The sequence below is a fragment of the Caretta caretta genome, chromosome 14 (genome assembly GCF_965140235.1).
Source record: "Caretta caretta isolate rCarCar2 chromosome 14, rCarCar1.hap1, whole genome shotgun sequence".
Taxonomy (NCBI): Eukaryota; Metazoa; Chordata; order Testudines; family Cheloniidae; genus Caretta; species Caretta caretta.
In genome coordinates, this window is record NC_134219.1 from 40,082,788 (window position 1) to 40,094,117 (window position 11,330).

The 11,330-nt window shown below is 47.0% G+C and overlaps 1 pseudogene; it reads right to left on the reverse strand.

Moving 5' to 3' along the window:
• Window positions 1-927: 927 nt before the first annotated feature.
• Window positions 928-3,962, reverse strand: LOC142068978 (olfactory receptor 10A4-like; annotated as a pseudogene).
• Between the last annotated feature and the right edge of the window lie 7,368 nt (window positions 3,963-11,330).

Consider the following 11,330-nt stretch of genomic DNA (forward strand, 5'->3'; position numbering starts at 1 on the left):
GAAGTCTCGTCTGTGTCTATTGGGGGTCAGCTTCCCAACTCCGCCGGCCATGGTTAATATAAGCACTCCTTCTAGGCCTATGCAGGCCCTGCTGTCAATCTACTGGTTAGCGATAGGCACACTCCAACCCTTGAGCCCTCCGAGCATCTCCATGGAGAGTCCAGCACCTGTTCCACTGGGCACTCAGCATTTCACAGGAAACGCCCAGCACCCTGTAGGAGTGGACACTATATGCTTTCTCTGCTTTCTATAATTGAGAAATCAGACTTCAGAGTGCTGGTATTTGGAAATCTGCAAAACAAGGGTACCCCAAGCAATAAGGGACCAAAGCAGCCATTCACACAGGGGTCCCAAGAAACTCCATTGTACAAATGAGGAAACAGATCCAGAGAGGTGAAGTCGGCCAGAAACAAAACAGGGAATAGAAGTCCAGTGTCTCTGTGCCACTATCACAGTACTGACCTTTCTTCACTGTCCCACCTCAGGGCTCCCGTTCTTACAGAGTTATGGGGCCCTGAGACCTGATTCACATCTTACATTACCATTGCACATTGAAGGAGTTAGACGAAAAGAAATATTGAGTATCTGGTACAATCCACGATAAAGGGGCCTGGTACAAAACACAGCGTGTACTCACGTAATTACAGACTATCGTAATGGAGACACAGAGAATGGCATCTCTCGGCCTTGGTGTCTCATTGATGAGGTGTTTTAGAGCAACCCACAACAGCGGTGATAAATATCAGACTAATCAAACCACAAAGACCTGCATCCCTAAGCCAAAACAGCAGAAGTATCTGTCCCAATATTGAGTGCAAGCTATAGCAGCCGCTGACCTCACCTAAAAAGCCAGATGGCCAGTGAGAGAAGTGACTCAGACTCATTACAGCAAACCAGCTTATTTCCCTTTCACGGGCACTGAACAAACTACGGTAGGACGATCTGAACCCTTTTGACAGAAGAGAATTTAGTGACAACTTTTCCCAGGATCTCTTTGACCTCTCTGTTCCTCAGGCTCTATATGAGGGGGTTGACCATGGGAGTCAGGACTGTGTAGAAAACGGAGAACACTTTGTTCAGGTCTCTCAGTGTATCAGTTTTTGGTAGCATGTAGACAATCATTATGGTCCCATAGAAAATTGACACCACGATAAGATGAGAGGAGCAGGTGGAAAAGGCCTTTTGCCACCCAGTGGTGGAAGGCATTCACAGAATGGTGGTGAGGATACAGATGTGTGTTGCCAGCCTTCATAGAAATGGCGAGAGAGTGCATATAGCAGCCAGCATGGTAGTGACAAGCTCCATCATACGTGTGTCACTGCAGGAGAGTTTTATTACTGGGATGAAGTCACAGAAGAAATGGTCAATTTCATTAGGGCCGCATAAAGTTAATGTCAGCAGCCAGAGAATGACTTATCCAAGTGCCAACTGCTAGCTGGAGGCAGGACCTGCCATTCATAAGGGCTTCATAATGCCGTGGTTTGCATATCGCTAAATACCAATCATAGGACATCACTGCTAGGAGAGAACACTTTGCAACTGCCAGGAAACCAAAGAAATAATATTGTGTGAGGCAGCCGCTAACAGAAATGGTCCTGTCCCCAGTCAGGAGACTGGCCAGCATCTCAACCCTCCTGCCCAGGGTGTAGCCGTCTCCAAGCAGGACAATTTGCCAGGAAGAAGTACATGGGGGCGTGAAGTTGCTGATCAGCCACAACTAGCGGAATGATGAGGACGTTCCCAGCCATGGTCACAATGTAGATGATGAGAAGCAGGAGGAAGAGGAAAATCAATGAGGAGTTCTTGTGGCACCTTAGAGACTAACACATTTATTTGGACATAAACTTTTGTGGGCTAAAACCCACTTCATCAGATGCATGGAGTGGAAAATACAGTAGGAAGAAATATATAGAGAGTACATAAAAAGATGGGGGTTGCCTTACAAATTCTAATGGGACAATTCAATTAAGTGGGCTATTATCAGCAGGAGGAAAAATCACTTTTGTAAGGATAATCAGGGTGACCAATTTCGAACAGTTGTCAAGAAGGTGTGAGTAACAGTGGTGGGGGCGGGGGACAGAAGAACCCCTTCCGTCGCTGTAGTAAGTGTCTACACAACAGCAGCACAGCTACAGCGGAGCAATTCCAGTGTAGACGTGGCCTTAGAATGATTCTGCAGCCTGGTAGTTCAGCATCAACCTCCACTGGATGAAAGCCACTGCCCCAGTTTGTGTTCTCGAGCCAGTGTCTGGGCTGGTAGCCAGAAGGCGATGGGGGCATTTGAATATAAATTCTTTTAAATTCATAGGTTTCAGAGTAACAGCCGCGTTAGTCTGTCTTCGCAAAAAGAAAAGGAGGACTTGTGGCACCTTAGAGACTAACCAATTTATTTGAGCATGAGCTTTCGTGAGCTACAGCTCACTTCATCGGATGCATACCGTGGAAAGTGCAGCAGACATTATATACACACAGAGATCATGAAACAATACCTCCTCCCACCCCATTGTCCTGCTGGTAATAGCTTATCTAAAGTGATCATCAAGTTGGGCCATTTCCAGCTCATGCTCAAATAAATTGGTTAGTCTCTAAGGTGCCACAAGTACTCCTTTTCTTTTTAAATTCATAGTTATTAAAGTTTAACAAATGCTGTATTCTCATTATCTTGGAGAGTTTGTTTTATCTCCCCCAGATACAGACCATGGCAGACACAGAAGGGGGAAATCAAACATCCACCACAGGATTCATCCTCCTGGGACTCAGGAATCTCCCAGAGCTGCAGATCCTTCTCTTCCTGCTATTTCTAGCAATCTACATAGTGACTCTGGCTGGGAACATCTTCATTGTTGTGCTAGCTGTGGCTGATCAGCATCTTCACACACCCCCATGTACTTCTTCCTGGGGAACTTGTCCTGCTTGGAGACCTGCTACACCTCTGTCCTCCTGCCGAGGATGCTGGCCAGTCTCCTGACTGGGGACAGAACCATTTCTGTCAGAGGCTGTATGACAATTTTATTTTGTTAGTTTCTTTGGGGCTACAGAATGTTCTCTTTGCTGCTATGTCTTATGATCGGTATTTAGCAATATGCAAACCAGTGCACTGTGCAGCCCGTAAGAATGGCAGTTTATGCCAACAGCTAGCAAGTGGGTCTTGGATAAGTGAGCTTCTGGCTGGCACCACACCGATGTCCTTCACATCACAATTATCTTTGTGGCCCCAATAAAAAACAACAACATTTTTTTTCCTGTGAATCTCCAAAAAATAATAAATCTCTGCTGCAGCGACACCTACCAGCTAGAGCTTGTAACCACCATCCTGGCTGCTTTGCTCACTCTGCCCCCATTTGCATTAGCCCTGGCATCCTACGTGTGAATCATCTCCTCCATCCTGAGAATCCCTTCCACCGCCGGGAGGCAAAAGGCTACTCTACTTGCTCCGCTCACCTCAGCGAGAGACATAATCACTGCATCAGCTTCCAAAACCCAACACACTGAGAGACCTGAGCAAAGTGTTCTCCGCCTGCTACACAATTCAGACTCCCATGGCCAATCCCTTCATGTACAGCCTGAGAAACAAAGATGAAGGAAACCCTGAGAAAAATTGTCAGTAAGCGTGCAGATCAGTGCTTCTCAACCTTTTTGGGCTCCGGACCCATTTGTAAATGTTTATGGCCTGTCGCGACCCAGTAAACAGGCCCTAGGGTGGTTTTGGTTGGGTCCTGCCCCCCAGGGTAGTTGGGGTGAGTACTGGGCAGGACCCAAAGTGGCGGCTTCTGCAGCTTCTGTGCTGTAGGGCTGGCTGGGCTGGGCTCTCCGCTCTGGGCATTGCCACCTCTGGGGTTGCAGCGCTGCTCAGATTTGCCCCGCCCCCTGACTGGACCAAATTTGTGTGACCAGAGGTGTGACCTGGCTCATGGGGGTGCAGTGCCACTCACTCGGATTTGGCCTACCCGGACTCCCGCCATCATGATGGCTGGGCCAAACCTGAGTGGTGCTGGGACCCCAGAGCAGAGCTGATACTAGGCGTTAGCAGACTAAGCAATCGCTTAGGGCCCTGAGCAGCTCAAGGGGGCCCCCTATTAGTTACTAGTATGTGTGCTGTGGGGGTTCCCCCCAAATATTCCTGCTTAGGGCCCCCAATGGGCTGGCACCACCTCTGCCCCAGAGCTTGCAGTGCCTGGAGCAGGGAGACGAGCCCAGCCAGCCCTGTGGGACAGGAGCTGCCATGCCACTTTTGAAACATTCTGGTGACAATTTCTGGTCTCGGCCCACAGGTTGAGAAACCCTGGTCCAGATTGTCTGAGAATTCAGAAATCTCACTTTAAAAAAAAAAGACGAAATGGTGACGAGCGCAGCTGCTTTGCTGTTTGATACTCAGATGCTGTGTAGCCCTTTCTTCTCGCTCAGTCTTTGGTCACGTGCGCTTATAACATTTGCGGATGTGCAAAGATTTAAACAGGTAAGAGGAGTCCGTACTGGGATCATTACAGTCAGAATCAACTTGAACTGTAGTTTACCTGCTGAATTTGGATAATGATATTTTGGTGAATTGTAGCCAGAGCTCTCCTGGTATAAGGAATCTTTGCGTTGCTGTAACTGCCAGGTATAAGGGCTTGTGCCAGTATAATTATATTGGTTAAAAAAAAAATCACACCCCTAATAGACAAAGTTGTACTGGTATGAAATCTAGGACAAACTAGAAGAAGGTTGGTGGGCAGAGCTCTCCCTGAAAGTCTTCCGACCTCAGACATGGCTTTTACCAGCCAAAAAGTGATTTTGCTTGTAGAGCTTATACAGATGGGTTCCCTGAAAGAAATAAGCTATATTAGTAAGAGCATATTTTTTGGTTGGTACACCCAGGTCTACGCTAGGGATTTTGCTGGGGAAGAAGTGTCATTAAAAAGCCTAACCAACATTACTGTACTGGGAAACGTTTCTGTTTAGACCTGGCCAGAGATACAACTGTATTATACAATGGCTACTGGGTAGCAGCAGAGGGTAATGAAAGGAGAAAGGACCATTTTACTCTGGGAATACCCCTAGAGGACAGGAGATAAGGAAGAGAGGACAGGCTGTTATACAGTGTAATGACTGCTAGAGGAGAGTGGAAGATAAGGACAATGGAAAGGGGCAGCTGCACTCTACATTTGCTGCCACTGGGTGGCAGCAGAGAATAAGGACCCCCCTGTGTTGTGTTACGGGCACCCATTGAGAGCCAAGAGAAAAGGACACCTACAGAAAAGCCTTCTCAGCCGAGGTGCTGTGGCTGCTAGATAGCCAGGCAGCACCAACGATAAAGACAATATACTGTGCACTAGGTGGCGGCACAGGGTAAGGAATACACATGGGGGAGTCTATTGTGGAAAATATAGATCGCGAGCGAGACATAAGAAGCCATCAGTGAGAGCCAGGAGGATTCTGTAGAGGATAAACAGGAGGAAAAGATGAACTATACTTCAGCTTCGAAGAATTAGATTTTTCTTGGTAAATGTTGATTTCACCCAACACAAACTGATGAAAAAAATTTCCATTGAAATTTACAGATCGACAAAGAATGAAAAATGCTGCTTGAGAACTTAGAGTTTGATTTAAGGATATTTACTTGGTATATTTTGACACGGGATGTTAAAAAATTGTATTTTAACAGTTTAAAGCTTTAACTTTTTGAATCTCAACAAGTACTGTAATTAAATAACTATTGACTGACCCACCCACGGTCTGATCCCCCATAATTTTCTGCAACTGAAAATGTATTTAAGTATTTTTTATTTTTATGGATTAAATCAATATTATCCATTGAAACAAATAAAAACCGACTTCTGCCAAGCCTAGCGATAGGTGCCCTTTTCTCTTGCATTACTCTCAGCTCTCACCTTGTCCCAGCAGCAGAGATGCCCCACTCCTTTGGGACACTGCTTTGCCATCTTAGGTCCATTAGACGCTGTAGCAGCATAAATAGTATAAAAGTTGCAATGTTGCTACCTAGTGACTGTTTCACAATGAAGCTACTTAGCGAAGGGATGTCAATCCGGAGCCCTCTCAGGGAGTCATTATTCAACATATCAACATTTTCACTGCTTTCCCAACACCCATCAGCCTGTGCCATGCCATTGAAACCTGGCGCCTGAGCTATAAAGCACCTGGGACAAGGAGCACCCAGCATCCTTACCCCTCTGCGCATTCCTCCACCCAGGGTCCTCATCTCACAAGTGGTTCCCAAGTTCACAATCTGGGAGTTCCCACAAATATCCCAGTGTGCAGCACTACACTCAGCCTGTATCCAACGCAATCTACGAGAGTGGGGAGCAAATGTTCTGTGCATCCCCTCTCCCAGAGAGCTCAGGTAGACAATCACCCAGATTGAGTCACTCATGGCCCACAGGGAGAGCATGGAAACATTTCTTCATTGAATGGTAAATTTGCCAAAAAAAAAAAAAATGCATTTTTCACGGCAGTGAAACTATTCAGGAATTCAGGTTAAATTTAGTGAAGAGTTTTCGGGAGAAAAAATTGGGAATGTCTTGAAATGTTTTAAATTCGCACTGAAAAAATTTCATTCAACTTGAATAGAATTTTTTCAGCCGTTCATTTCAGTGAGAGACTCATTTTGGTTAAAAACAAAAAAAACTTACTAATTTGATCAGTTTTGCTGTGACACTTCCTGTAATACCCAGTGCTGTGAAGCACCTCGCCACCGCCTGCCCTCAGTGTGAGGAAGACTTGTTTGTACCTACCAGGGGGTCAGCTCCCCAACTCCACCAGCCCTGGGCGACAAGCACTCCTCTCGAGGCCTCTGCAGGCCCTGCTGTTACTTTACAGTTCGCGTTAGGCACATACCAATGCTCAAGGCCTCAGAGCATCCCCCTGGAGTGACCAGCCCCTGGTCCACTGGACACTTGCCATATTCACAGATCTGCTGCTTCCAAAGAACCAGAAAACCTTAGCTTAACCATTCCATCTCGGATCACCGCTCTGCTTAACACACAGCACTTACATATGTTTCTAGTGAAAACAAATAGAAGTTTATTTAGCAAAGCTTAGAGATTCCAGTAGTAGCAAGTACTGGAAACAAATGGTTACCTATAACAAAATAAAATCATAACATGTATTCTAGAGCCCAAACTTAGTTAACAAGATACGTGTGTCTAGTAGAGTATTGCTCCCTCAAAATCCTTGCTGTGCTTTATAGCCAGGCTAGTGGTGACCCTCCTTTCATAAGACAAACCCTGTTAACTTGTCTCCTAGGTGAAGGACTCTCAACACCCGCTGCTGTTTTGTTTCTCTCCGATTTTGCAATCTCTTAACTTGCACCAGGCTCATTCTGTAAAGAGGCCTCCTTGGTGAGGCCTACAATATACAAATGGCCAGACAGGGAGAAAAGCATCCTGTTATCTCAGGAGGTATAAAACTATAGGGTTAGAAGGGACCACAAGGGTCATCTAGTCTAACCCCCTGCCAAGATGCAGGATTTGTTTTGTCTAAACCATTCAAGACAGCTGGCTCTCCAGCCTCCTTTTGAAAACCTCCAGTAAAGGAGCTTCCACAACCTCCTTAGGCGTCTGTTCCGTTGTCCCACTGTTCTTACAGTTAGGAAGTATTTCTGGAGGCGTATCACCTCCTGGTGACCTGGCTCAACCCCAAGATGGTATTTTCAGTATAGATACATAATCCTTGTGAAATGTTTGGCTCGATAATTCTTAAGGAGTTATGACAATCCGTGTGATATTGGCTCTCAGTGCAGAGCTCACATGCCACCCTCTGGTGAGCTCTTGTGCAGATATCCAACCCAGGGGATCCCTATGAAACTATGCACACTCTTTGCCCTTGGCCAGTTGGCAGAGGTCCCAGTCTCATATGGGCCACCAAGCTGTAAACGTAATGATTCCCTCCGCTCTCATCGGAGAGGTTAAAGACCAGGAGTAAAATTTTCAGAAGTGCCCAAGAGCCAGATTTTCATAGAATCATAGAATATCAGGGTTGGAAGGGACCTTAGGAGGTCATCTAGTCCAACCCCCTGCTCAAAGCAGGACCAATCCCCAATCAAATCATCCCAATCAGGGCTTTGTCAAGCCTGTCCTTAAAAACTTCGAATGAAGGAGATTCCACCACCTCCCTAGGTAACGCATTCCAGTGTTTCACCACTCTCCTAGTGAAAAAGTTTTTCCTAATATCCAACCTAAACCTCCCCCACTGCAACTTGAGACCATTACTCCTTGTTCTGTCCTCTGCTACCACTGAGAACAGTCTAGGTCCATCCTCCTTGGAACCCCCTTTCAGGTAGTTGAAAGCAGCTATCAAATCCCCCCTCATTCTTCTCTTCCGTAGACTAAACAATCCCAGTTCCCTCAGCCTCTCCTCATAAGTCATGTGTTCCAGTCCCCTAATCATTTTTGTTGCCCTCCGCTGGACTCTTTCCAATTTTTCCACATCCTTCTTGTAGTGTGGGGCCCAAATCTGGACACACTGCTCCAGATGAGGCCTCACCAATGTTGAACAGAGGGGAACGATCACATCCCTCGATCTGCTGGCAATGCCCCTACTTATACATTCCAAAATGCCATTGGTCTTCTTGGCAACAAGGGCACACTGTTGACTCATATCCAGCTTCTCGTCCACTGTAACCCCTAGCTCCTTTTCTGCAGAACTGCTGCCGAGCCATTCGGTCCCTAGTCTGTAGCGGTGCATGGGATTCTTCCGTCCTAAGTGCAGGACTCTGCACTTGTCCTTGTTGAACCTCATCAGATTTCTTTTCGCCCAATGCTCCAGTTTGTCTAGGTCCCTCTGTATCCTATCCCTACCCTCCAGCGTACCTACCACTCCTCCCAGTTTAGTGTCATCTGCAAACTTGCTGAGGGTGCAATCCACACCATCCTCCAGATCATTTATGAAGATATTGAACAAAAAAGGCCCCAGGACCAACCCTTGGGGCACTCCACTTGATACCGGCTGCCAACTAGACATTGAGCTTTTGATCACTACCCGTTGAGCCTGACAATCTAGCCAACTTTCTACCCACCTTATAGTCCATTCATCCAGCCCATACTTCTTGAACTTGCTGGCAAGAATACTGTGGGAGACCGTGTCAAAAGCTTTGCTAAAGTCAAGGCACAACACGTCCACTGCTTTCCCCTCATCCACAGAACCAGTTATCTCATCATAGAAGGCAATTAGATTAGTCAGGCATGACTTGCCCATGCTGACTGTTCCTGATCACTTTCCTCTCCTCTAAGTGCTTCACAATTGACTCCTTAAGGACCTGCTCCATGATTTTTCCGGGGACTGAGGTGAGGCTGACTGGCCTGTAGTTCCCAGGATCCTCCTTCTTCCCTTTTTTAAAGATGGGCACTACATTAGCCTTTTTCCAGTCATCCAGGACTTCCCCCAATCGCCATAAGTTTTCAAAGATAATGGCCAATGGCTCTGCAATCACATCCGCCAACTCCTTTAGCACTCTCAGATGCAGCGCATCCGGCCCCATGGACTTGTGCACGTCCAGCTTTTCTAAATAGTCCCAAACCACTTCTTTCTCCACAGAGGGCTGGTCACCTCCTCCCCATGCTGTGCTGCCTAGTGCAGTAGTCTGGGAGCTGACCTTGTTCGTGAAGACAGAGGCAAAAAAAGCATTGAGTACATTAGCTTTTTCCGCATCCTCTGTCACTAGGTTGCCTCCCTCATTCAGTAAGGGGCCCACACTTTCCTTGACTTTCTTCTTCTTGCTAACATACCTGAAGAAACCCTTCTTATTACTCTTAACAACTCTTGCTAGCTGCAACTCCAGGTGTCATTTCGCCTTCCTGATTTCACTCCTACATGCCCGAGCAATATTTTTATAATCTTCCCTGGTCATTTGTCCAATCTTCCACTTCTTGTAAGCTTCTTTTTTGTGCTTAAGATCAGCAAGGATTTCACTGATACATTTTAAAATGTATTTAGACGCCAATAGGACTTTCAGCAGCATCTTGGGGCTTAAACCCATTTTTGGCATGTTCTGCACCTGGATGCTTTTGAAAATCCCACTAGGCACCTCAATACCTTTAAGTACATCTGGCCTCAAGCGACCTTGGTGACACAGGAACACAAATCTCATTGAGAGGCCATGGGCCGAAGAGCATCCGTCACTTCGGAAGTTGGGTTTTCAGAGCTAGGTCCACAAAGGGACTCAGGTGCCTAGGGCCAGCATTTAGGCACCACTGAGAGCCTCAAAACACCGGCTCAGCTGACACCTGATGTCATAGGTGGCTAAATCTCTGCCACTAAAGGCCTGTAGGAGCCAGTCTCTGCCAGTGAACATATGCACAGCCCCCTCAGTCTAGGCACTCATCTCAGACCTCACCCCCACAGGAGCCTCAAGCTAGACATGGCCCTGCCTGTCTCACCTGCAGGGCTCAATCCGATAGGCATGCTCCCAGCACGCCTGTCCCCAGCCAAAGTGGCTGGGGGGCAATGAAGCCTCCATTATAACCCTGATCCCAGTGGCTAGGGCATTCAGCAAGGACGTGGGGGAGACAGGTCCAATTCCCTCCTCCCCCCCCCCCAAAGAGGAGCCATTTAAACTTGGGTTTCCCTCTTCTCGGGTGAGTTCCCCGTGCACTGGCATGGAGGGCAATCAGGTCTGGGGCTTCCTCAGAGTCTCCTGAGGACATTGTTCCACTGTGTAAAACTAATTAAACATGCATTGGGCCAGAGGAGGACTCTGCCGTCCAGTGGCTAGGACACTCGCCTGGGGTGGGGAACCCACAGTCATATCCCTGCTCCGTATTAGTTGGGGGGACTGAACCTGAGTCTCCAACAGCCTGGTAAGTTCACCCCTCCCCCTTGGGGTTCCCAGCTGAAAATCCCAAGCAGAGGCAGTGTCGAACTCCATGGGAGAGATGGGGCTTAGGCAACACTCTAACTGATTTTTCCTCTTGGCTAGGTGAGGCAGCTCCTTGCTCCACATGCTGATCTCTGGGGATCCCTTTCTTAGCTTCCTACTTCTCCCCATGCACCGTATAGGGAACCTGGCTCCCCATGCACCGTATAGGTTCCCACTGGCTGGCATGGCACTAAAACTTACTCATTGCTACACCTAAGTCCCTTCATAGATCTAGCCCTAAGTCATTCTAGTGTATGGAATTAATCGAGATATCTACCCACATTCAGCAAGTAAAATACAGCTCAGTTTTATTCCAACAGTCCTGGTATTGATTCCTCTTATACTTTCAAAACTTTGCACATCCTCAAAATGTTATAAGTGCATATCACCAAAAATGGAGTGAGAAATAAGATCCACATAGCATGAGTATTACACCATCTTGCCTTAAGGGATTAAAGTTTCTGAATTCTCATAAAAT